Below are 27,634 nucleotides of genomic sequence, written 5' to 3'. Positions count from 1 at the left end.
TTGACTCGGAATTGGAGTCATGCGTACACCAATGTAACACTTGCTCACAGTTGATCAATGCACCAAGGGAGGCCCCACTGATTCTGTGATCATGGCCTTCCAAACCGTGGTCCAAGGTCCACGTAGATTTCGCTGGCCCTTTTCTAGGAAAGCTGTTCTTTGTAGCAGTGGACGCTTACTCTAAATGGATTGAATGTATAATAATGTCATCATGTACGTCCACTGCCACCATTGAAAGCCTCCGGGCCATGTTCGCCACCCATGGTTTGCCCGACCTCCTTGTTAGTGACACTGGACCATGTTTCACCAGCTCAGAATTCAACGAATTCATGACCTGCAATGGCATCAAACATGTCAGGTCTGCCCCATTTAAGCCCGCATCCAATGGTCAAGTGGAACAGACAGTCCAAACTATGAAGCAGAGCTTGAAATGCGTGACGGACGGTTCCCTGCAGACCCGGTTATCTCGGGTCCTGCTCAGCTAATGAACGCGACCCCACTCCCTTACTGGTGTTCCCCCTGCAGAATTGCTAATGAAGAGAGCACTCAAAATCAGGTTCTCCTTAGTCCACCCAGATCTCAATGATCATGTAGAAACCACGATCGCGCAGCTGTATCACGTGACATTGAGGTTAATGACCTTGTGTTTGTTCTTAATTATGGTCATGGTCCCAAATGAGTTGCGGGCATTGGTTTAGCCAAGGAGGGGAATAGAGTGTTTGTTGTCAAACTTTTGAATAGACAAACGTGTAGAATGCATTTGGATCAGACCAAAATGCGATTCACTGACAACCAAGAACAGTTTGAAGAGGACTTCACCATTATTGATCCACCAACACACACCCAACCAGCAACCAACCTCGCTGTCAACCACGAGGATGAACCCACCATACCCGACAGTCCAATCAGACCAGCCGCGCTGCAGTGCATCAATGATCCGACCCACTCACCCATGCCAGGACTTCAACTCAGGTGATCAACCCAGGAATGTAGAGCCCCGGATCGCCTCAACTTGTAAATAACTTGTATCTAAGACTTTGGGGGGAGTGATGTTATGTATGTAAACTTTACTAGTGTGTAAGACTTGCCACCAGGGGGCGCACCTGTTGGAGACCCAAGGGTCGCCTGCACACCCTGGGCAAGCAGGTATAAAAGGCAGTCTACTATGCTGCTTTCTCACTCTGGAGTTACATTAAAGAGACCAAGGTCACAACAGTTTGCGCTTACAGTATACAGTCTTGTGGAGTTATTCTGAACATAACACTTTCAATCCAGATATGGCATGTAACAACTTGTATTTATAGAGGATTTTTGCCATAACAAAAAAGTGCTTAAAAGAGCTGTAAAGAACAAATGGATGCCAACACAAAGAAGCAGCAATTAGGAGTGACCAAAAGCTTGATCACAGAAGTGGGCTTTAAGGAGGGTCTTAAAGGAGGAGAGGAAGATGAAGAGGAGGAGGGATTTGGATATGAATTTCCAGAGTGTGAAGCCTAGGACGCTGAACGCACACCTGCCGATTGTGATCCACAAGAGGCCAGAGTCAAAGGAACAGAGTTTGGGGGCGGGGGTAGGGGGGTGGAGGAGTTGTAGGGCTAGAGGAGGTTACAGCGATAGGGAGGGACAAGAACATGAATGATTTAAAATCAAGGGTAAGAATTTTAAATTGGAGGCATTGGAGGACCGGGAACTAATGTAGATCAGCAAGGACAAAGGTGATGGGACATGGTGTAGGATAGGCTTTGGCCGGAAGAGTTTTGAATAAGCTGAAGTTTACAGAGATGGGAGGCTGGCCAGGATAGCTGAGTCCAGAGGTGACAAATGCGTGGATGAGGGTTGCAGCAGCCGATGGGCTGAGATGGGAGTGGAGGCAGCGATGTTACGGAGATGGAAGTAGGCGATATTTGTGACGGAGAGAATATGGAGTTGAAAGTTCAGCACAAGATCGAACAAGTTGTGAACAGTCTGGTTTAGCCTGAGACAATGGTCTGGGAGGGGTTTGGAATTAGTGGTGAAGATTCGGATTTGTTGTGCGGTTGGACGACACTGTATTCAGTGTCCCCAGTGTTTAACTGAAGAAAACTGCGTCTCGTCCAGGACTGGATGTTGACATTCACAGAGGCAGTGTAGGATCCAAGGAAAGTGTTGGAGAGGTAGAGCTCACATGAGTGTACATTTGGAAGCTGGCCCCATGTAGATGAGTAGGTAGCGGGGCTAAGGATAGATCCTTGGGGGACTCCAGAGGTAATAGTACGGGTGCAGGACGAAAAGCGATTGCTAGAGTTGATCTGGCTATGATCGGATAGGTAAGAGTGAAATTAAGCTAAGGCAGTTCCACTGAGCTGGAGAACAGAGCAGAGGTATTGGAAGAGGGAGGTGTAATCGACCATGTCAAAGGGAGCAGAAAGTTCGAGGAGGGTAAGGAAAGATGATGCACCACAGTCAGTGTTGCATTAATTCATTACACCCATGACATTTGAAATCTGTAGTGATTAATTTTGCTAAATGTAGGTAATTATATTTCCACTGGGGCACATCCAAAACCAGCTTCACATTGAGTTTAGAAAAACAAGTGAAGGATTTAGATGTTCATAGATTGAAAATTCAATCTATATTAATAGATTGTTTAAATAAATAGAATGATCTGTGTAGAGGCCTTGGTGATATGTCATGAGTGTACTGTTGCATTGGAAGAATGAATTACAGAATGACCCACGTGTCAACTGTTAGTCCCCAGGCAGAATTTCCCCAAAATAGTCTGGGATAAAATTGAGATTTTTTTTTTATAGTTGGACTCTGTCCCAAACAAAAATGTATTCAGTCCCAATTTACTTCTGCTGCTGTCCCAACACCACTTAGCAGATTTTCCAGCTGCTTTTCTCATGTACTGACTCATAACTCTTTGACCTACATACTGACTCAGTGTGGCCTGGTTTGTGAGAGAGCTTGAATGCACGTCTCACTACTGCCCCGTCCAAGAATGGAAATTATTGTCATCATGAGGTTTCCCTCATAAAGTACTTGTTGATGTATAGAGGATGGAAAAAATATCAGACGGCACTAGGGAATGCAGCAGGTGTGGTACATCCTGCAGTGTCTGGCACAACTGTTCGACAGGGAGGGTTCGGAGAATACTATTTCACCAACAAATCATCTTCAGAAATTCCTAACATGGTGACATTTTTTCCTTCCCATTTTATTCTCTCCCTTCCTCAACACTTTGACTCCTTGCTGCATTCCCATGATCAGCATTGTTCCCGGTTCATGTTCAGACAGTGAATTCAAGCAAGTTATTCAACCTTGGGAGGGCATCACAGCCAATCGTGCCCTCACCTCACGTCCCACACTCAAGCATCAGCAGGGCATCATTGGATGGTGATCAGGAGCACGAGCCCTGGCGGATCTTTGTCCATGCCCCACACATGTGCACAAAACAATCGGGGAGCTGATGTTGCCTCTTTAAATTAAGCCTCTCAACTTCAGACAATTACCATTAAATGTATAGCATTCTCTATTTCCTGACACTAATTCATTTTGATTATATGAAAACAAATTTCAAATTGAATATTTTCATTTACTAAGAGGAGCACTCATGCTATCCTTCTCAATCAAGAAGACAGAATGGTTTAGTCGCCCGACATCTACTTGGATAATGTGTAAGAGGTTATTCTTGAGCAATCAGAGAAGAGACTCATCCTTCATGATGCAAGGTATTTTCTTGCGTGCTTCCAAAGGCCTATCCCATGTTAATCACCTTGTCCTGATCCCAGACATCTGCAAAGAGCTGAGATTGAGAACTCACCATTTTACGATGTACACAGATTGGATTAGAACATAAGAACATAAGAAATAGGAGCAGGAGAAGGACATACGGCCCCTCGAGCCTGCTCCGCCATTTAATACGATCATGGCTGATCTGATCATGGACTCAGGTCCACTTTCCTGCCCGCTCTCCATAACCCCTTATTCCCTTATCGTTTAAGAAACTGTCTATTTCTGTCTTAAATTTATTCAATGTTCCAGCTTCCATAGCTCTCTGAGGCAGCGAATTCCACAGATCCACAACCCTCTGAGAGAAGAAATTTCTCCTCATCTCAGTTTTAAATGGGTGACCTCTTATTCTAAGATCATGCCCTCTAGTTCTAGTCTCCCCCATGAGCGGAAACATCCTCTCTGCATCCACCTTGTCAAGCCCCTCATAATCTTATATGTTTCGATAAGATCACCTCTCATTCTTCTGAATTCCAATGAGTAGAGGCCCAACCTACTCAACCTTTCCTCATAAGTCAACCTCCTCATCTCCGGAATCAACCTTGTGAACCTTCTCTGAACTGCCTCCAAAGCAAGTATATCCTTTCGTAAATATGGAAACCAAAGCTGCACGCAGTATTCCAGGTGTGGCCTCACCAATACCCTGTACAACTGTAGCAAGACTTCCCTGCTTTTATACTCCATCCCCTTTGCAATAAAGGCCAAGATTCCATTAGCCTTCCTGATCACTTGCTGTACCTGCATACTAACCTTTTGTGTTTCATGCACAAGGATCCCCAGGTCCCGCTGTACTTTGCAATCTTTCTCCATTTAAATAATAACTTGCTCTTTGATTTTTTCTGCCAAAGTGCATGACCTCACACTTTCCAACATTATACTCCATCTGCCAAATTTTTTGCCCACTCACCTAGTCTGTCTTTGTCCTTTTGCAGATTTTGTGTGTCCTCCTCACACATTGTTTTTCCTCCCATCTTTGTATCGTCGGCAAACTTGGCTACGTTACACTCAGTCCCTTCTTCCAAGTCATTAATATAGATTGTAAATAGTTGGGGTCCCAGCACTGATCCCTGCGGTACCCCACTAGTTGCCAACCCAAGAATGAACCATTTATCCCTACTCTCTATTTTCTGTTAGTTAGCCAATCCTCTATCCATGCTAATATATTACTCCCCACCCCGTGATCTTTTATCTTGTGCAGTAACCTTTTTGTGGCACCTTGTCAAATGATTTCTGGAAGTCCAAATACACTACATCCCTTTATCCGCCCTGTTCGTTACATCCTCAAAGAATTCTAGCAACTTTGTCAAACATGATTTCCCCTTCATAAATCCATGCTGACTCTACCTGACCAAATTTTGCTTTTCCAAATGTCCTGCTACTGCTTCTTTAATAATGGACTCCAACATTTTCCCAACCACAAATGTTAGGCTTACTGGTCTATAGTTTCCTGCTTTTTGTCTGCCTCCTTTTTTAAACAGGGGCATTACATTTGCTGTTTTCCAATCTGCTGGGACCTCCCCAGAATCCAGGGAATTTTCGTAAATTACGGGGGCTTGACAGTTACTTTACTGGGAGTCCTGTTGCACTGTGATTAGCTTGCTGTTTACAACTGATTATGAAAAAGTGTTGGTTTTGCACAGGAAGATTGGCAACTCTCTTGTACAGTACTGTCATCATGTTATCAGCAATGAGACGTCACATTCTGCACAAATTTCAAGTGTTCCAGCTTCACTCCAGAACAATAAGTAGAAAGCTTTCATTAATCCCTGTAATATAGAATCACAATAGAAATCATCTTGAATTTGGCAGAGCTCTTTACCAAACTCTTCAGTAGTTCGGTAGTTGGTAATGAGTAAGCCTATGTTGGCAACTTGAAGGTAACTGGCACGTCACAAGCTGCTATCACACTGAAGGCAGATGTTCATTGTGTAACTAATGTGGGAACTCTGAGACTTGGGATGACGGCTGCTGAAAGACATTATCTAGATGTCACGTGTAAGAATCTGAATTTATTTATCCAGGGCTCGGTGACCTCATGATTGAGTTGCAAGGAGGCAAGCAGATGTTGCTGAAGCTTTGCATCTTCAACTGATAGAACTGCTATTCGGTGGAGTATAATGTGTGTCCATGCGGTGGTCAGGAGGATGGTGACAACTCGCACATTCCTTGGTGAGTTCTGCTGCTCACCATGCCACTCTTGAGGAGTTCCCAGTGCCTGCTATCCATCTAATTGTCAGTTGCTTAATGACCAACTGGTAATACTTCTCAGGCAGAAGTTAAGCTGGGTTTTTAAGGGACCGAGGTGGCTCCAAAATGACAAGCCGAGCAAGTCAGTCTGTGGCACCCTTGGTAATTTGATACTTGAACCAGGCTGATCTGTAATACTCCAGGGCACTGTTGGCCAGCCAGCATGATTCACTAATACTTGGAGGGTTAGATCTTTCAGTGAGGGTAGGAGTTCTTCCCATATGGCTCCAAATAAATTGTCAAGCCAATGCCTGATAAGTAAACTAGTTCTTGATGGATAAGCTTACCAGTGGCCTGTGCTAGTAACCCATGTGGTTTTAACTGGTTAAGCTCCAGCAGTATCTGGGTTCCTACACTTCAGCCTTGCCAATGTGCATCTATACTCACTAGACTTGGACGTGGGGTTTGTCCCTACAGGCAGAGATTGTGCACTCCGTGTTAAGCAGAAAGTCTGGCTGTATGGATTTCTTAGTAGCTTGGCTTGGAGACTCCACCATGTGGATGAAGTTCCATGCAGATCAAATACCCAAAAAAAAGAGTACCTGTGTTGGGTGAAACATCATTTACATTGTGCCTTTCTCAAAACTAATGTGTTTCACTATAACTTTTGCAGAAACCTCCGTATGCATTGTGGTTGTTTTTGAAACAAAGGAGGTCATTTTAATTCGACTGGAAGGAAACTGACAGCATCGGGCAGAATGCCGATTTTTTTTACTCTGCACCGACTTTGATGGTATAAAATTGGGTGGGGTGTAAAACCAGTGTTCGACCTCGATCCTGCCACTTTCCTGCAAGGCGTTTTAGGTTAAGATTACTTCCAAAGTGTAAATACTGCAGAAGAGCAACAATAGACAGCCTCAGCAACAGACTTTGATAACTGGTAGTGTAATTGGAAGGAGGGCATCCATTTCCAAAGATTTAGTAACAGTATGTGTCTCGTCTAGGCACTCCCTTGCTTATTGTCATAGTGGTCTCTGATGGCCTACTGGTGGTTATGCTCCATACAGTCCAGGTTCTCCAAGTCAATACATGTCGTATCTAGAGTGATCCGGTCCTTGACAGTAGAGTGGTGTTTTTGTTTTGGCAATCTAACTGGTTTGATTTGGTCCTTCGAGCCTGCACCACCATTCAATATGATCATGGCTGATCATGCATTTCAGTACCCCATTCCTGCTTTCTCTCCATACCCCTTGATCCCTTTAGCCGTGAGGGCCACATCTAACTCCCTTTTGAATATATCTAACGAACTGGCCCCAGCAACTTTCAGGGGTAGAAAATTCCACATGCCCACAACTCTGAGTGAAGAAGTTTCTCCTCATCTCGGTCCTAAATGGCTAACCCCTTATCCTTAGACTGTGACCCCTAGTTCTGGACTTCCCAGGTGCATATACAATCTCTAGTGAATTGGGGGAATAGGTGTGCCCACATTTTGCTTATTGTGCTATGCTGTGTACCTACCCTGTGCATGCGTTATGTAACTACATAGGGCTCCTGGCTATTCAGCATTTTCTTTGCTGCGTAGCTCTGTGAATTTTGTGTATATTCAGCACGATAAGAGTGAACATGGATCGATTCAGAATAAATTTTTATAAATTTCCATTTTAAAGGGATTTACTCTGAGCTATATTTAATCTTCTAGTGATAGCAACAACGAGCTGTGCCCACTCACCCAAACCTGAGAGCACTGGTTTCTGCTCATTCATTTCACACTGCTAAGCAGAGGAAAACTACCATCACCCACACAGAGCTGCATCAGTGTTCTGGCACAGGACATAGTTAATCAAGAGGAATGAGATGCCAGGGCGGTAGAAGTGACACTGCTTTGTTACTGGGAAAATACGTGACAGCCGCCTCTGCAGCATGCCACTGACTTTATTAAAGCTCCCACAAACTGCTCGGATAGCTCATTAACTGAGCTGACCTTTCAGGGGGTTTGTTTCCTGTGAGAGCGACTGAATTTGGGATTGCATTGTTAGCTCCCGCAGACTCTGCTTACCATTTCATTATCAAAGATTGTTATTAAACAAACCCTTTCCACTCCCTCTGTTTTGCATAGTGTACGAGAGCCTTTCTAATTTTGGAATGCAATGCTGCTCTCCATGTTGCACACACACATGTGCAGCAGACTATGTCCCCCACATTTATCTTTCCAAATACTAATCTCTTGGTTGTTCTCTCAGGGTAGTTATGCTGGCCTGAGATTTGGCATTCACTGTGAGACCATTATGAGGAGCTCGACAGTTTTGCACATGGTTGAAGTATAACTACAACTAGGGCAGAGACAACTTTTAATTTCATTTACCAACATTGGAAAACAGCTCCGTCCATTCTTCTACTGGGAAAATTGTCACCAGTGGATGAACAGAATTCTACGCAGGCATTTGAAGGGGAAATAAACTACAAGGGAGTACATTTTGAGCCAAGTACTCCAGCATTCTACATTGACTAAAATATATATATATTTTTTAAATATAAACTTTCTGAACTGCAAGGATGCCAGTCGGTCAATTCTCCCTCCCTGATGTGCTGCTCCATAATATTACCAAGGGCAGCCAGCATATGTGTTCTGAAGTAACTGAATTAAACTTAATGAATCCATTTGACTGGCCTGAGACCTGATTTGGAGGCAGCTGACCTGGGAGAACACAGTTCCATCTAGGGGTTTAGCCAGCTCTGGTTTGGCTCACAGGCTGGTCAGAAATGGTGACTGGGACGTCACGGAGTGGCTACGCATAAAAAAAAGAAAGGTGCATTTATATAGCACCTTTCACTACCATCGGATGTCCCAACGCATTTTACAGCCAATGAAGTACATTGTTTTTGAAGTGTAGCCACTGTTGTAATGTAGGTAACGTGGCAGCTAATTTGCACACAGCAATTTGATAATAACTAAGATAATCTGTATTCGTGATGTTGATTGAGGGATAAATATTGGCCAGGCTTCCAGGGATAACTCCCCTGCTCCTCTTCAAAACAGTGCCACGGGATCTTTTATGTCCACCTGAGAGAGCAGACGGAGCCTCGGTTTAAACGTCGCATCTGAAAGACAGTACCTCCTACAGTGTAGCACTCCCTCAGTACTGCACTGGAGTGTCTGCCTAGATTTTTGTGATCTAGTATCTGGAGTGGGACTTGAACCCACAACCTTCTGACTCAGAGGCAAGAGTGCCACCAACTGCACCATGGGTAAAGTCATGGAGCAGGGAGGATCCGACTCAGAAAATTGATGTTTTGAAAAATGTAAACCAACAATTTTGAGAGTGTACCTTATTTCAGTATATAATGAGAAATTGCTTTGAATACAAAGTACTTCCCCAGATATTCATTCCTCCTGATGGAATCATGCACAGATGCTCTCCTCTGATGAGACATCCGTACCAGCAGAGCAGTATAACTCTTCACTAGCCATTTTAGAAGCAGCTATCTGCAATATAAACAGAGCATTATTTGCACCAGTTCTACAGTTCTTTCTCATTGGAACATTACATATTCTTTCCTTAAGTTTGTTCAGGTGTCTTAATTGCAAATAAAGCAGCAGTGTTGTCAATTACTAAGCTGTCTAATTAGTATTTGTGCTGATTTTTGGTTCAATGGGGCAACAAATATGTTAGATTGAATCTCTAACTGAGACAACAGATGATAGCTGAGAGCATGTTAATAAGGCTGGAATTTGGTCCTGGGATTTAAATGACAATTTACTATAAAAACAAAAATCACTGGGCCATTGGAAAACTGAGTGTACTCCCAGACATAACTTATGTTTTAGAATATATACATCTCACTCCCACAATAACTCAATGAGTATGTGCACCTCATGATGAAATACTGAGCCATATTGAACAGGAGATGCCAAACTGTAACGCTCTCCCCACTACCCTGGCCATTGCTGAATTAGAGTTTATCTAGGTTGGAGCCAGCAAGGAGGGCATTGGAAAAGTTGAAGCTGGACGTGACAAGACACAATGAGATTCCAGCAGCAATGGGGCAAGGTAGGAACAGCGATGGTGATATTTCGGAAGTCAAACAATGTGGTCTTGGTGCCGGACTTGATTTAGGGTTTGTAAAGGATCAAGCAGAACACCAAGGTTACGCATCATCAAGTTGAGTTTGAGGGGGCACGAGACTGGGATCAGGCTAAAGTGCGGAGTTTCTGGCAGGGCAAAACAAAGTGGCTTCAGTCTTACTAAGGGAAATTCAACAATAGTAATGCCATTGAATGTCATGGGGAGGTGGCTAGACTCTCTTTTGTTGGAGATGGTCATTGCCTGGCACTTGTGTGGAACGAATGTTACTTGCCACTTATCAGCCCAAGCCTGGATGCTGTCTAAGTCTTGCCGCATGCGGGCATGGACTGCTTCATTATCTGAGGAGCTGCAAATGGAACTGAATACTGTGCAATCATCAGAAAACATCTTCATTTCTGACTTTATCATAGAAACAAGATATTTGATGAAGCAGCTGAAAATGGTTGGGCCCAGGACATTGCCCTGAGGAACTCCTGCTGCAATGTCTTGTGGCTGAAATGATTAACCTCCAACAACCACAACCATCTTCCTTTGTGCAGGTAAGACTCCAGCCAGAGGAAAGGTTTCCCCTTGATCCCCATTGACTTCAGTTTTACTTGGGCTGTTCAGTGCCATACTCTGTCAAATGTTGCCTTGATGTTAAAGGCAGTCACTCTCACCTCACCTCTGGAATTCAGCTCTTTAATCCATGTTTGAACCCAGGCTTTAATGAGGTCTGGAGCTGAGTGGTCCTGGTGGAACCCAAACTGAGAATTGGTGAGCAGATTATTGGTGAGTAAGTGCGACACCTTCCACCACTTTACTTATGATTGAGAATAGACTGATGGGGCATTAATTGGCCGGATTGGACTAGTCCTGCTTTTTGTGGACAGAACACACCTGGGTAATTTTCCACTTTGTCAGGTAGATGGCAGTGTTGTAGCTGTACTGGAACAGCTTGGCTAGAGGCAGGGCTAGTTCTGGAGTACAGGTCTTCAGCACCTCAGTCGGGACATTGTTGGGACCCATAGCCCTTACGCTATACAATGCGCTCAGCCGTTTATTGATATCGTGGAGTGAATTGAATTGGCTGAAGACTGGCTTCTGTGATAATTGGGACCTCAGGAGAAGGCCCAGATGGATCATTCACTCAGCACTTCTGGCTGAAGGTGGTTGCGAATATTTTAGCCTTCTGGACTTGCGTGCTGGACTGTGCCATTGTTGAGGATGGGGATGTTTCATGGAGCTTTCTCCTCCTGATATTGTTGTTTAATTGTCTACCAGCATTCATGACTGGATATGGCAGGCCTGCAGAGCATTGATCTGACCTGTAGGTTGTGGGATCACCTAGCTCTGTCTATAGCATGCTGCTTCCGCTGTTTAGTATGGATGTAGTCCTGTGTTGTCACTTTCCCAGGTTGGCACCTCATTTTGAGGTATGCCTGGTGCTTCTCCCGGCATGCTTTTCTACACTTCTCATTGAACCAGGGTTGGTCACCTGGCTTGATGGGAATGATGGTGAGGGATATGTCAGGCCATAAGGTTACAGTTCATAAAGTTGAAGCTCTTTCAGCTGCTTTAAATTTCCTAGGCCTGGAAGCTGTTTCCTGATTGCTGCCTTGTCATTGTCTCAATGCACCAGTCTGGAAGCAGATCTTTGAATCCTGGGGAGTTTGCAGGCTGGGTGGAAGAAGCTCGCAGGGTGGAGTCAGTCTACCGGCCATGTCTGGAACACTGTCATCTAGCACATGGAATGGTACAATGCAGATTCATGTCCATGATCCCAAGTTATTCTGTCTACTGTTCATACCTTGACAAGGGTGAGAATGCTGCCTAACCGGAGAACCTGATTGCAATGCCTTCACCTATAAATCTTTTCCTTTAATATTTTCCCCACTTCTTCTGAAAGTACTGACTCTTGTTGGGTATGATTGCATAGTTGCCGTTGGCCCTCTAGTGCTTTACCGAAGTGGTCATTATGGGATGTGGGCATCGCTGGCAAGGCTAGCATTTATTGCCCATCCCTTACCACCTTCTTGAACCGCTGCAGTCCGTGTGGTGAAGGTATTCCCACAGTGCTGTTAGGAGCGAGTTCCGGGATTTTGACCCAGCGATGATGAAGGAATGACCGATATATTTCCAAGTCAGGATGGTGTGTGACTTGGAGGCGAACTTGCAGGTAATGGTGTTCCCATTGCCCTGCTGTCCTTGTCTTTCTAGGTGGTAAAGATCGCAGGTTTGGGGGTTCTTCTCTCTAGTGCTAAGGAATTGAGGCCAGTTGTAGTGCCCCAACTGGGCTGTGCTGTTTTGGTTGAACTGAGATCAACCAAAACAGCACAGCCCAGCGGTCGAACCTGAGACCTTCCTGTCTGTATGGCTGGAAAAAGTTTTTAAAGCAAGAAATGTATTCACTTGCACGTTTTTCAAATTCATCTTTATACAACAAAGTATGAATTTGAGAAAGATGCAAGTTCATTGCCATCATTGTCTTGCATCCACTGCATCGACACCACATGATAGGCTACATCGCTTGAATGTACTGCAAGTCTCTCTAACCGCAACTACATAGTTGAAATGAATTAATTTGCAGCAGGGATAGTTCTGTTCTACTTTAAATATTGATAATGTGCCAACTTTTATATGCAAACTGCAGAGACCATATTCATATATGTCCAGTAAAATTAAATTGTCTCAAAAGCATCAGACATTTCAAATGTGTCTGCTGGCTAATTTTGAAAAATGACATCTAATACAGAATATTAATGCAATATTTGTACCTATTTACTGTTCTGCCAAAGTGAAGCTGAATGCTGATAAACGCATGAATATTTTGTTAATACATTTTATGCGTGGCTGAGCATTCCTGTCGACTCTATATGTAAAATAATGGCAAATGCACAGTATCTGGGCTGCGAGCAGCACACTTCAGCATTATTTCTACACAGGGATCATATGAAAGTAATTCAAGCAATTGTTCATAAAAATAGCGCAAAAAAGCCATTTTGGATCTATTTATTAATATAACTGGTTAAATTAAACTAGCAATTTACAGTAAAATTAGTCATTTGACCATGAATAGATAATATTCAGAGTACCACGAATATCAATGAGAACAAAATATATCCTGTGTCACTTAATATTCTGTACACTGCATGGATTGGAAGTTGTGTCGAATGCGAAGTGGTTAAGGATACTGAAATTCTGTACTTGGATCCATATTCCATGACTTTAAGGCTTTGATAGATATGTAGACAAAACAATTTGTTGGGTTCTAAGTTAATAACACATATCTTCCTCCCTTATTAATCCTTGATTTCTTCTCTCTTTCTATGTGCCTCTCATCTGTTACAAGCTGCCCTCCCCCAAACCTCCCACTGACACCAACATTGTGTTTTATTCTTTTTCAGAATCCAGCTTTACTGATTGGAGTTCAGATTTGACAAACGGTGAGTGGTACCAAACAGTTTAGGTGAGTGGTACCAAACACAGGTCAGGTAATGAGTAAATGTTCATATAATGTTTTAGATCTAGCAGAACAGAATTTTTATACACTGTTTGGTCATCTTGAGTCCACTGCACAAATATATGAATTTGCCATCTTAGACCAGCCTTATTGGGAGAAAAATCAGGATAATGGACAGGCTGCAAAGGCAGTGCACGAGCAGATTATTTTTAATTTGTGCATCTGATGTGGACAAGGCAAGCATTTATTGCCCATCCCTATTTGCCCTTGAGAAGATGATGATGCCTTCTTGAACCGCTGCAGTCCATGTGGGTGAAGGTGCTCCCAGTGCTGTTCGGGAGGGAGTGCGAGGATTTTGACCCAGCGACTATGAAGGAACGGCTGATACATTGTCAAATCAGGATGGTGTGTGACTGGGAGGGGAACTTGCAGGGAACTTCCCATGAGGCTGCTGCCTTTGTCCCTTTATAGGTGGTGGAAATCGCAGGTTTGTGAGTTGCTGTTCAAGATTCTTTCTAGTTGCAAAAACTGCTCTATGTAAAGTGTAGTGTGTACAACATATTTGGAGAAATGGGAACCCATCGAACCTTCATTAACAAATGAACCACGGCTTGGTAAAACCAAGCCCATCTGTTTGTCATATAACCCACCGACCGATCTTCTCACCATATCCCTTGAAGCCACCAGAAACTCATCCAATTATCCTTTGAGCCCATTTGTACTGTCTGCTTCAACAGCCTTCCCTGGTAACTTATTCTATAACTCTTTCCCCTTTGGGTGACAAAGATCCATCTGACTTCCCTTTTTGCTCCTACTTTCCAAATATTTTTAAACTTGTGTTCACTGGACACAACTCACTCACTGACAACAGAACACGAAGCTTGTTCAGGAGATGCAGTCCTCTATTTGTACAAGCCCTTCCACTGAAAAACACAAACATGCTAAACCAACATGAAATAGGAGTTCATGTCATTTAAAATCTAAAAAGTGTTTTGCTGTGTTATACATCTAGTCTCACAGAACCAATAACCTGCAGTTCAAGCAGTAGGTATTTTTGTGAAGAAATCCATATTCATTTATGGAAATTTCTCTTTTTTTTTTAAACAACCCAAGGGAATGCTATTGTATTCTGGCTTTTATTGGAAAAAAACTTTTGTAACTAAATCGAAAATAAAAATCTGGCTGCTTTGGCATTGTCGCAGTTTCAGAATTACACTGCAACAGGAATTGTCCGCACTGGAGCTACTTCAGAAATAATACAATCACCGTTTCTTCCTTTGCTGCGATGCAAAACATAATTTACGGAAAAAATTTATACTGCATTGTGATAAAGGTATGAAACAGAAATTACGTGTGATCCTATCAGTTTGAATTTAATGCAAACCAAAACAGACACTGTAGCGAGAAATTCACTGGAACTGGCTCACAGCAGGAGATGAATCCCTCCAGAAGTTTATTCATTTCCGTCTCATTTTAGCAAATAGATAAGAATTAAATTAAAGTTGGCTCGTCCAGTGGCTCAGTTGATAAAATTGTGCATAAGTTAAGCCACATACACCAGTTTCAAGTCCTAGTCTATGCTAAATTAGCTGATTTCAGCCAGGGTTGAGAAAAAGTTGGCCTCAGTATCCCTAAGGCTAAGGAGGGCATAAAATAAACCGGGGTCCTCATGCCTGATTGCTAAACATAAGAATTAGGAGCAGAAGTAGGCCATATGGCCTTGAACCTACTCCGCCACTCAATAAGTCCATGGCTGATCTTCGACCTCAACACTTTCCTGCCTTGATTCCCCGAGAGTCCAAAAATCTATCGATCTCAACCTTCAATATACGCCACGATTCAGCAGCCACAGCCTTTTGGGGTAGAGAATTCCAAAGATTCACGACTCTGAATAAAGAAATTCCTCCTCATCTCAGTGTTAAATGACTGACGCCTTATCCTGAGACTATGCCTCCAAGTCCTAGACTCCAGCCAGGGGAAACATCCTCTCAGCATCTACTCTCTCGAGCCCTCTCAGAATCTTATATGTTACAATGAGATCACCTCTCATTCTTCTAAACTCTAGAGAGTAAAGACCCAATCTACTCAATCTATCCTCAGAGGTTAACCCAATCATTGTCTCCTGCTGGAAAATATATGGCTGTGATATTGGAGAACCATAGGATTTGGCTGGACTGTGATATACTCCATAGTAGAATAGCCTAATGTTATTCACTGGAAACTAGTCACTGAAGGGCAACCAGCATGTGTGAACTGGCCCCAATGCATTCAGCAGAGGAATGGGGAGAAAAATGTGCAAAAATAAAAGTTTAAATGTTTATAATGTTTATAATTTGATCCTATCAGGTTCACGAAATAGTGAAAAGTGTTAAATAAAAGAATAATGTTGATGGCAGTAAGTGTTGATGTGCGACGTACTGGCACGCATTAACCAGGGGTGTTAATGAATAACAGCTCAGCTTATGTAAAATAAAACTGTCAATGCCCAATATAGAAATGCTGGAAATATACAACCGGTCTGATAGATTCCATAAAAGAAAATGACCAGTTACGATTTCAGTTAAGAACTTGCATTGCTTTCACCTGTGGTGCATTGGCTGATGGTACTTAAAGTGGATAAGTTACCCGGTCTGGAATAGATGCATCCTATGTTGCTGAGCGACGTAATGGTAGAAATTCTGGAGGTGCTGGCCACAATCTTCCAATCTTCTTTAGATACAGGGGTGGTGCCAGAGGACTGGAGAATTACAAATGTGACACCGTTGTATAAGGGAAGAACGATAACCCTGGCAATTACAGGCCAATTCGTTTAACGTAGGTGGTGGGAAAGCTTTTAGAAATAATAATCTGGGAGAAAATTAACAGCCACTTGGACAAGTATGGACTGATAAAGTAGAGCCAGCATGGATTTGTTAAGGGAAAATCGTGTTTGACTAGAAACATAGAAAATAGGTACAGGAGTAGGCCATTCGGCCCTTCAAGCTTGCACCACCATTCAATAAGATCATGGCTGATCATTCACCTCAGTACCCCTTTCCTGCTTTCTCTCCATACCCCTTGATCCCTTTAGCCATAAGGGCCATATCTAACTCCCTCTTGAATATATCCAACGAACTGGCATCAACAACTCTCTGCGGTAAGGAATTCCACAGGTTAACGACTCTCTGAGTGAAGAAGTTTCTCCTTATCTCAGTCCTAAATGGCTTACCCCTTATCCTTAAACTGTGTCCCCTGGTTCTGGACTTCCCCAACATCGGGAACATTCTTCCTGCATCTAACCTGTCCAGTCCCGTCAGAATTTTATATGTTTCTATGAGATCCCCTCTCATCCTTCTAAACTCCAGTGAATAAAGGCCCAGTCGATCCAGTCTCTCCTCATATGTCAGTCCTGCCATCCCGGGAATCAGTTTGCTGATTCGCTGCACTCCCTCCATAGCAAGGACGTCCTTCCTCAGATTAGGAGACCAAAACTGAACACAGTATTCAAGGTGTGGCCTCACCAAGGCCCTGTACAACTGCAGTAAGAACTCCCCGCTCCTATACTCAAAAACCCTAGCTATGAAGGTCAACATACCATTTGCCTTCTTCACTGCCTGCTGTACCTGCATGCCAACTTTCAATGACTGATGTACCATGACATCCAGGTCTCGTTGCACCTCCCCTTTTCCTAATCTGCCGCCATTCAGATAACATTCTGCCTTCGTGTTTTGCCCCCAAAGTGAATAAGCTCACATTTATCCACATTATAGTGCATCTGCCATGCATTTGCCCACTCACCTAACCTGTCCAAGTCACCCTGCATCCTCTTAGCGTCCTCCTCACAGCTCACACCGCCACCCTGTTTAGTGTCATCTGCAAACTTGGAGATATTACACTCAATTCCTTCATCAAAATCATTAATGTATATTGTAAATAGCTGGGGTCCCAGCACTGAGCCCTGCGGCACCCCACTAGTCACTGCCTGCCATTCTGAAAAGGACCCATTTATCACGACTCTCTGCTTCCAGTCTGCCAACCAATTCTCTATCCACGTCAGTACATTACCCCAATAGCATGTGCTTTAATTTTGCACACCAATCTCTTGTGCGGGACCTTGTCAAAAGCCTACAATCACTGCTTCTCCCTTGTCCACTCTACCAGTTACATCCTCAAAAAATTCCAAAAGATTTGTCAAGCATGATTTCCCTTTCATAAATCCAAGTTGACTTGGACCGATCCTGTCACTGCTTTCCAAATGCGCTATTATTTCATCTTTAATAATTGATTCCAATATTTTCCCCACTACTGATGTCCGATCTATAATTACCCGTTTTCTCTCCCTCCCTTTTTTAAAAAGTGGCGTTACATTAGCTACCCTCCAGTCCATAGGAACTGATCCAGAGTCAATAGACTGTTGGAAAATGATCACCAATGCATCCACTATTTCTAGGGCCACTTCCTTAAGTACTCTGGGATGCCGACTATCCAGCCCCGGGGATTTATCGGCCTTCAATCCCATCAATTTCCCTAACACAATTTCCCGCCTAATAAGGATATCCTTCAGTTCCTCCTTCTAGACCCTCAATCCCCTAGTACTTCCGGAAGGTTATTTGTGTCTTCCTTCGTGAAGTCAGAACCAAAGTATTTGTTCAATTGGTCTGCCATTTCTTTGTTCATAGAAACATAGAAACATAGAAAATAGGTGCAGGAGCAGGCCATTCAGCCCTTCTAGCTTGCACCGCCATTCAATGAGTTCATGGCTGAACATGAAACTTCAGTACCCCCTTCCTGCTTTCTCGCCATACCCCTTGATCCCCCGAGTAGTAAGGACTTCATCTAACTCCCTTTTGAATATAATAAATTCACCTGAATCTGACTGCAAGGGTCCTACGTTTGTCTTCACTAATCTTTTTCTCTTCACATATCTATAGAAGCTTTTGCAGTCAGTTTTTATGTTCCCGGCAAGTTTCCTCTCATATTCTATTTTCCTCCTCCTAATTAAACCCTTTGTCCTCCTCTGCTGAATTCTAAATTTCTCCCAGTCCTCAGGGGTGTTGCTTTTTCTGGCCAATTTATATGCCTCTTCCTTGGATTTAACACTATCCTTAATTTCCCTTGTTAGTCACGGTTGAGCCACCTTCCCCGTTTTATTTTTACTCCAGACAGGAATGTACAATTGTTGAAGTTCATCCATGTTATCTTTAAATGTTTGCCATTGCCTATCCACCGTCAACCCTTTTAAATATCATTTGCCAGTCTATTCTAGCCAATTCATGTCTTATACCATCGAAGTTGCCTTTCCTTAAGTTCAGGACCCTAATCTCTGAATAAACTGTGTCACTCTCCATCTTAATAAAGAATTCTACCATATTATGGTCACTCTTCCCCAAGGGGCCTCGCACAACAAGATTGCTAATTAGTCCTTTCTCATTACACATCACCCAGTCTAGGATGGCCAGCCCTCTAGTTGGTTCCTCGACATATTGGTCCAGAAAACCATCCCTAATACACTCCAGGAAATCCTCCTCCACCGTATTGCTACCAGTTTGGTTAGCCCAATTTATATGTAGATTAAAGTCACCCATGATAACTGCTGTACCTTTATTGCACGCATCCCTAATTTCTTGTTTGATGCTGTCCCCAACCTCACTACTACTGTTTGGTGGTCTGTACACAACTCCGTTTTCTGCCCATTGGTATTCCGCAGCTCCACCCATACAGATTCCACACCATCCAATTTGGTTTGAGTTTTTAATTAGGTAATGGAGAGGGTGGATGAGGGCAGTGCAGTTGCTGTTGTGTATATGGACTTTCAAAAGGCATTTGATAAAGTACCACATATTCGGCTTGTTAGTAAAATTGAAGCCAATGGGATAAAAGGAACAGTAGCAGCATGGATACAAAATTGGCTACGGGATAGAAAACATATAGTTGCAGTGAATATCTGTTTTTTGGACTGGACGGTGGTATGCAGTGGGGTTCAGGACTAGGACCACTGCTGTTTTTGATGTACATTAATGATTTGCACTTGTGGGTACATGACACAATTTTGAAATTTGCAGATGACACCAATCTTGGAAGTGTAGTAAACAGTGAGAAGATAGTGATATGAAAAAGGAACGGCAGTAGTTATGGAGGATTTTAACCTACATATCGATTGGTCAAATCAAATCGCAGGGGGTAGCCTGGAGGAGGAATTCATAGAATGCATACAGGATTGTTTCTTAGAACAGTATGTAACAGAGCCTACAAGGGAGCAAGCCATTTTGGATCTGGTCCTGTGTAACGAGACAGGAAAAATAAACGATCTCCTCGTAAAAGATCCTCTCGGAATGAGTGATCACAATATGGTTGAATTTGTAATACAGATTGAGGATGAGGAAGTTGTGTCAAAAACGACCGTACTATGCTTAAACAAAGGGGACTACAGTGGGATGAGGGCAGAGTTGGCTAAAGTAGACTGGAAACAAGGACTAAACGGTGGCACAATTGAGGAACAGTGGAGGACTTTTAAGGAGCTCTTTCATAATGCGCAACAAAAATATATTCCAGTGAAAAAGAAGGGCGGCAAGAGAAGAGATAACCAGCCGTGGATAACCAAGGAAATAAAGGAAAGTATCAAATCAAAGATCAATGCGTATAAGGTGGCCAAGGTTAGTGGGAAACTAGAGGATTGGGAAGATTTTAAGCAACAGCAAAGAATGACTAAAAAAGCAATAAAGAAAGGGAAGATAGATTACGAAGGTAAACTTGCGCAAAACATAAAAACAGATAGTAAAAGCTTTTACAGATATATAAAACAGAAAAGAGTGACTAAAGTAAATGTTGGTCCCTTAGAAGATGAAAAGGGGGATTTAATAATGGGAAATGTGGAAATGGCTGAGACCTTAAACAATTATTTTGCTTCCGTCTTCACAGTGGAAGACACAAAAAGCATGCCAAAAATTGCTGGTCATAGGAATGTGGGAAGGGAGGACCTTGAGATGATCACTATCACTAGGGAGGTAGTGCTGGACAGACTAATGGGACTGAAGGTAGACAAGTCCCCTGGTCCTGATGAAATGCATCCCAGGGTATTAAAAGAGATGGCGGAAGTTATAGCAGATGCATTTGTTATAATCTACCAAAATTCTCTGGACTCTGGGGAGGTACCAGCGGATTGGAAAGCAGCTAATGTAACGCCTCTGTTTAAAAAAGGGGGCAGGCAAAAGGCAGGTAACTATAGGACGGTTAGTTTGACATCTGTAGTGGGGAAAATGCTTGAAACTATCATTAAGGAAGAAATAGCGGGACATCTGGATAGGAATAGTGCAATCAAGCAGACGCAGCATGGATTCATGAAAGGGAAATCATGTTTAACTAACTTACTGGAATTCTTTGAGGATATAACGAGCATGGTGGCTAGAGGTGTACCGATGGATGTGGTGTATTTAGATTTCCAAAAGGCATTCGATAAGGTGCCACACAAAAGGTTACTGCAGAAGATAAAGGTACGCGGAGTCAGAGGAAATGTATTAGCATGGATAGAGAATTGGCTGGCGAACAGAAAGCAGAGAGTCGGGATAAATGGGTCCTTTTCCGGTTGGAAATCAGTGGTTAGTGGTGTGCCACAGGGATCAGTGCTGGGACCACAACTGTTTACAATATACATAGATGACCTAGAGGAGGGGACAGAATGTAGTGCAACAAAATTTGCAGATGACACTAAGATTAGTGGGAAAGCGGGTTGTGTAGAGGACTCAGAGAGGCTGCAAGGAGATTTGGATAGGTTAAGCGAATGGGCTAAGGTTTGGCAGATGGAATCCAATGTCGGAAAGTGTGAGGTCATCCACCTTGGGGGAAAAAAACAGTAAAATAGAATATTATTTGAATGGGGAGAAATTACAACATGCTGTGGTGCAGAGGGACCTGGGGTCCTTGTGCATGAATCCCAAAAGGTTAGTTTGCAGGTGCAGCAGGTAATCAGGAAGGCAAATGGAATGTTGGCCTTCATTGCGAAAGGGATGGAGTATAAAAGCAGGGAGGTGTTGCTGTAACTGTATAAGGTATTGGTAAGGCCGCACCTGGAGTACTGCGTGCAGTTTTGGTCACCTTACTTAAGGAAGGATATACTAGCTTTGGCAGGGGTACAGAGACGATTCACTAGGCTGATTCGAGAAATGAGGGGGTTACCTTATGATGATAGATTGAGTAGACTGGGTCTTTACTCGTTGGAGTTCAGAAGGATGAGGGGTGATCTTATAGAAACATTTAAAATCATGAAAGGGATAGGCAAGATAGAGGCAGAGAGGTTGTTTCCATTGGTGGAGGAGACTAGAACTAGGGGGCACAGCCTCAAAATACGGAGGAGCCAATTTAAAACCGAGTTGAGAAATAATTTCTTCTCCCAGAGGGTTGTGAATCTGTGGAATTCTCTGCCCAAGGAAGCAGTTGAGGCTGGCTCATTGAATGTTTTCAAGTCAAAGATAGATAGATTTTTAAGCAATAAGGGAATTAAGGGTTACGGGGAGAGGGCGGGTAAGTAGAGCTGAGTCCACGACCAGATCAGCCATGATCTTATTGAATGGCGGAGCAGGCTCGAGGGGCTAGATGGCCTACTCCTGTTCCTAATTCTTATGTTCTTATGTTCTTATGATATATTTAAAGAGGACCTGGACAGGCTGGTGGAATAGGTGAACACATGGCAGATGAAATTCAACACAGAAAAGTGTGAGGTGACCCATTTTTGCTAAGAAGAATGAGGAGAGACAATACATGCTAGATCGTACAATTTTAAAGGGGGTGCAAGAAGAGAAAGACCTGGGGGTGTTTGTGCACAAATCTTTGAAGATGGCAGGACAGGTTATCAAACCAGGTGATAAAGCATATGGGATCCTGGGCTTTATAAATAGAGGCACAGAGTGCAAAAGCTCGGAAGTTATGCTAAACCTGTATAAAACACTAGTTTTACCCCAACTTGAGTATTGTGTCCAATTCTGGGGAAGGATGTGAAGGTGTTGGAAAGGGTACAGAAGAGATTTACTAGAATGATTCCAGGGATGAGGGATTACAGTTACGTGGATAGACTGGAGAAGCTGGGGTTGTTCTCCTTGGAGCAGATTTGATAGAGGTGTTTAAAATCATGACGGGTTTAAATAGAGTAAATGAAGAGAAACCATTTCCAATGGCTGAAGGGTCAATAACCAAAGGGTACAGATTTAAGGTGATTGGCAAAAGAACCAGAGGCGACATGAGAAACAACATTTTTACGCACCGAGTGGTTAGGATTTGGTATGCACTGCCTGATAGGGTGGTGGAAACAGATTTAATTGCAGCCTTCAGCAGGGAATTGAATAAAAACTTTAAAGGGAAAAAATTGCAGGGATATGGGGAATGAGCGGGGGAGTGAGATTAACTCGTTTGCTCTTTGAACGAGCCGGCACACACTCAATGGGCTGAATGGCATCCTGCTGTTCTATGATTCTAACATGGAATTCTCTAAAATGATCAATATTTGCGTGAGATTCATTGGTTGGCATCAATGTAAGAAATCTTTGGGCCACGCGGCCCCTTCTGTACGGCCCATTCAAAATTCCGTGCGTGTGCATTTTATTCAATTTAAAAGCTGGCTCACCGGCTGCGCAGGACACCCAGGGGCCGAAATTGCCCCCTTTTTTTAAGAGTAGGTACCATCTCAAAGAGGCAATAACAGGGTGGAAATGAGTTTCCGCCCAGTTGAGGCAGACTCCCCGGTGATCGCGACATTGCCCACGTGATTTTTTGAGGCGGGGAAGATATCCGCCCCGCTCCTGTGCGAACTGCGCTAATGACATTATTAGAGCGCGCACTACCTGGTCCCCGCCCCAGAAGCGACATTACCCTCAGCAGTCTGCTTGTTGGTGCCCCCGACAGCTTTGTGCGGCGGGAAGCTGCCAGTGGCTGGGTGGCGCATCCACCCTTAAGGAGGAGGGCACACTGCCGTAGCCGCCATTTTATTTTAATTGTCGGCCCACCTTGCAGTCGGCCTGACCATAGCAGCCACGGGTTCGGCCGGGCCGCCTACAGGCACCCCGGCACTCCCTCTTGGATGCCGGGCCACTGGCCTGGCCGAAGCCCTCCCTGATGGCCCAGTGGGCGCCATGTAGGCCTCGCAGTGTCTTTGCTAAGTGTCAGCGTGACGCGGCACGTCCGCATCACGCTGACATGCTCAGCGTGGCGCTGATGACACCGCCCCGCTCCCGACTCGCTTCCGCCCCAAAGAAGAGGGCAATTTCCCTCTATTCCCTGCCCCATAATTCACCACAAAATTATAATTATCTGTCCCAAACGGGCCGGAGGGCAATCTTGGCCCCCTAGAGTGCTGCGCAGCTTAAAGGGAACATTGGTTGGCATGTCGCAGGGGAGTTTTCTGTAGGAACGAGCGGATTGCACATTATCTGTTTCCTTCATGGTAGCTCTGATTTCTTTGGGAGAATTATATCAATGGATGTGCACTTCATGCTATTAATAACCAGACAGTTTCAAGAGGCTATGAAGCAACAGTGAGTTCACAGGCTGGACTCCACGATATCCAGCACGACCGATAAGGTGGAATAAATGCATTTGAGCTTGTAAAGCTGATAATGAAACACTCACAATGGGATGAATTTTGATCTGCAGGAGCGCATAGGCTTGGGAGCGGGTAGGGCGGTTAAAAGCACGGAAATTAACACCATATTTTGAAGCCAACCCCAACCCACTGACTTCTGCATTTAACTACTGCGAATTAGGCTGCGTGTGAGCAACCCCCTCGGGAGAGGAGGGTTGTCAATTTCAATATGTTAATCGCTCATTATCTGCGATATTAACATGGCTTTTGGAATTTAACTGGAGGCATGGGTTTCCCGGGCTTCCTGGAACTCGCTAGTGAAAGCAAAGCAAGAACACAGCGGCAATTCAGGGGGCTGAAGACAAGACAGGGAAATATGCCAATAAGTTCTGAAATCTCACAGCTGCTTTCTTGCCTGATACTGTGAACGGCTTTGTTCACACTACTTGTGCCAACATCCCCAGCAGGGCGCTGAGCACCTCGAGTCTCGTCTCGTCGCCGAGAGCATGCAGAAAGAAAACGCAGACAGTGCAAGGAGCTTGCGGCAAACCAGATTCCCCACCCACCCTTTCCTTCAACCACTGTCTGTCCCACCTGTGACAGAGACTGTAATTCCCGTATTGGACTGTTCAGTCACCTAAGAATTCACTTTTAGAGTGGAAGCAAGTCTTCCTCGATTTTGAGGGACTGCCGATGATTATTTGCTGAGAGGTTACTTTCACAACTTTAGAGATTACTTTCACAACTTTGGAGGTTTGTACAGCATGGGTGCTGCTTATGTTGTTATACTTTGGACCTCAGATGAGGATCACAATGCAGAGGATAAGCTTCTTCGACTTGTCGGAACACCAGTCTCAGGAGGCTCAGGGTCTCACGTCAGGTGGTGGCAGACATTTGCAGGCTGCTATAACAAGACCTGCTGCCAAGTGGACTTGGTACTCACGTTTGACCAGTGGCTGCCAAAGTCACCGCCACCCTCAACTTCTTTGCCTCTGGCTCCTTCCAGGGGTCTGCTGAACGATGGATGGAGAGCACTTGTTGAGGGTTACTGAGGGAGAGGCATGGCATTGCATAATGACGCATGTCACTGGTGGATGGACAAATGGAGATGTAAGGAAGTGCAGAGACAGAGAGAGATGGTGCACCTGCAGGGTATGTTGGTGTGAGGTGTGATATGCTGGAGTAGGGAGAGTGAGGGGGTTGGCGTGATACACACATCTGGACGTAGTTGAATGTGAAACTGTACTCGCCTTTCCTGGCCTGCTTATGTCATTTAACCACTTTCGGCATTGAATCTAGGAGCGTGGCACCAAACCCCTGCAGCTGACCTCATGGGCAATTTCCAGCCACGCCTTCCCTGGCAGGCTTCTTCCGCCCGTCAGTAGGGACAGTATATCCCTGCGGGCCATTGGAGCCCCCAGCATTACATCCAAGGAGGCGTCACTAAAACGAGGCACAGCCTTTGAACGTGTACACTCCGTTCTGTCAATTCGTTGTGTTCGGTTCCCAATTCCAGAATCCATCACATTTCATGTTTGGAGTGTCCCTTTAAACACTGGAGTTGAAATTGATTCATGCGAGTCGTCATCATGCCCGCTTAACCTAATTGGTTAGGCAACCCAGAAATGATATCGCAATTCAGTGGCGGGGGTAAAAAGCCACTGACAGATGCGCTGCACTTACTTCCGGGTTTCCCTGGTGCTACTGGACACCCACACCCCTCCTGCTCCCAGCGTGTCGGCAAGTTAAAATCCAGCCCAATGTTTTTTTACAGTGATGCTCCTTCTCTGTTCCCCATGATATAAAATATGAAAAATGACTCCTGTGAATATTTAAAAGTCGACTTATGTCCCAGTAACACTGCATGTTTCATTTGGTACCCCACCATTGCCAAATGTACAGTATATACACATCCTGTACGTTTCGCAGAGATAATGGGGTAAGAAATTCATCTTGTAGCTGTCCATTTTGCAGATGAGAAAGGGCAGCCAAGAGTTGAAAAAGTGGGATGGGGGGGAGTTGAACGGGGCACCTCACTGGCCCCATTGTTGCCCAAGGCCTGCCTGATGCCATATTCAGGTGGGCCTGTACATATGCGATCAGTCCGTCTGACACAAGCGTAAAGCTGCTTTACGACCCCAATGCAAAATTCAGCTACAAATGGGCAGAGCTTACGCAGAGCACGTTCCATCCAGTTGTATCAGGTCTTAGGCAGCCTAACCAGCGGGCATTAAAGAGACCGCTGGAGGCCGCTCAAAAAACAATATCAAAGCTGTTTCAAGTGCTCCTTCTGGCTCCCCAAAATACTGCGGGTCACTGCGGTAGTCTCGGATTCTAGGTGGTCCTGTTCTGCTAGTGCTTGGTTCCTGCAACCAGTGTACAGTCAGCAAAGTTTCTAAAAGCTCAGTGAATACCATCCTGGGTTGCTGCTCCTGCTCCTCAGTGACTACTGATGGCATGTGCATGTTGGTGGGGATAGGATCATTCACAGTAATAATGCTCCCCATCATCAAATAGTCCTTTAAAAATTATGAAAGATTTTGATAGAGTAGACACCGAGAGAGTGTTTCCACTTGTGGGGAAGAGCAAAGCTAGAGGCCATCCATATAAGATAGTCACCAAGAAATCAAATAGGGAATTCAGAAGAAACTTCTTTATTCAGAGAGTGGTGAGAATGTGGAACTTGCTACTACAGGGAGTAGAGGCGAATAATATAGGTGCATTTAAGGTGAGGCTAGATAGGCATATCAGGGACAAGGGAATAGAGGGTTATGCTGGGATGAGGAAAGACGGGAGGAAGCCCGAGTGGAACATAAACGTCAGCATGGACTAGTTGGGCTGAATGGATTGTTTCTGTGCTGTATATTCAATGTAAATAGCCTGCTGACAAAGAGGAGTCAAAATTTGTTATGGCCGTTTTTGAGACGGTGTCACCGCCTGAGTATTGATTTTAGCGGCAGGTGTTAGGCACAGCCTCAAAGTCCTACATTCAGTTTCCACGCCCAAAGATGAGCGACAGCGCTAAAAAGTGGCGTTGCACATTCCTCCTCGGGTGGCAGCTCAAGAGGCCGACTGAATTTCCCAACGGGAGGCTGCCACCATGCTAGAAAAAAACAGGAAGAAAAACAACGAACTAAAACTTCTCTGATCCACACACACACTCCCCCACTCTTAAAATGAATGAAAACATGCAGAAATAAATAACGAGAAAAACTTACATTCCTTTCTGGCCGAGTCTGCCCGAGATCCGCTCTTTAACCACCACTTTTTCCTGGTTGTATGGCCGCCTGTTTGTGCGGTAGAAGTACAAAGCAAATCTCACGACAGAGTCGTCGTCTGCTGGCTGACACCCCACGCGGGTGGCGTTAGCCGGCGCGACGTTGCCTCTTGGCGCCTCTGCCAAAGAGCCGACTGAATGGAGGACGAGGTGTCGACGCCACTTACTGTCGAAGGTAGGCCTTTGCCGCCTCCCGCACACAATAACCAGCTGCGTCCACAACCGAATTTCGATCCCTAACTGTCTAGGTTCCCACATAAAGAATGGTCACTTTGGCAAGGTACCAGTGACTGCTGTTGCCCATGGAGCCATATTGCAACAAAGGA

General features: G+C 44.3%; 1 long non-coding RNA gene across 1 annotated transcript in view; it reads left to right on the top strand.

Annotated features, from left to right (window-relative positions):
• LOC139234754 (uncharacterized) overlaps positions 1-27,634 on the top strand; it is a 137,070-nt gene that overhangs the window by 92,755 nt on the left and 16,681 nt on the right. The window contains exon 2 of the long non-coding RNA XR_011588340.1: positions 13,430-13,468. This is a non-coding gene — a long non-coding RNA (uncharacterized lncRNA). The remainder of the gene's footprint in view (positions 1-13,429; positions 13,469-27,634) is intronic.

The sequence above is a fragment of the Pristiophorus japonicus genome, chromosome 22, assembly GCF_044704955.1.
Source record: "Pristiophorus japonicus isolate sPriJap1 chromosome 22, sPriJap1.hap1, whole genome shotgun sequence".
Classification (NCBI taxonomy): Eukaryota; Metazoa; Chordata; class Chondrichthyes; family Pristiophoridae; genus Pristiophorus; species Pristiophorus japonicus.
Note: the sequence above shows the minus strand (reverse complement) of the source record. Positions and strands in the feature narration are given on the sequence as shown.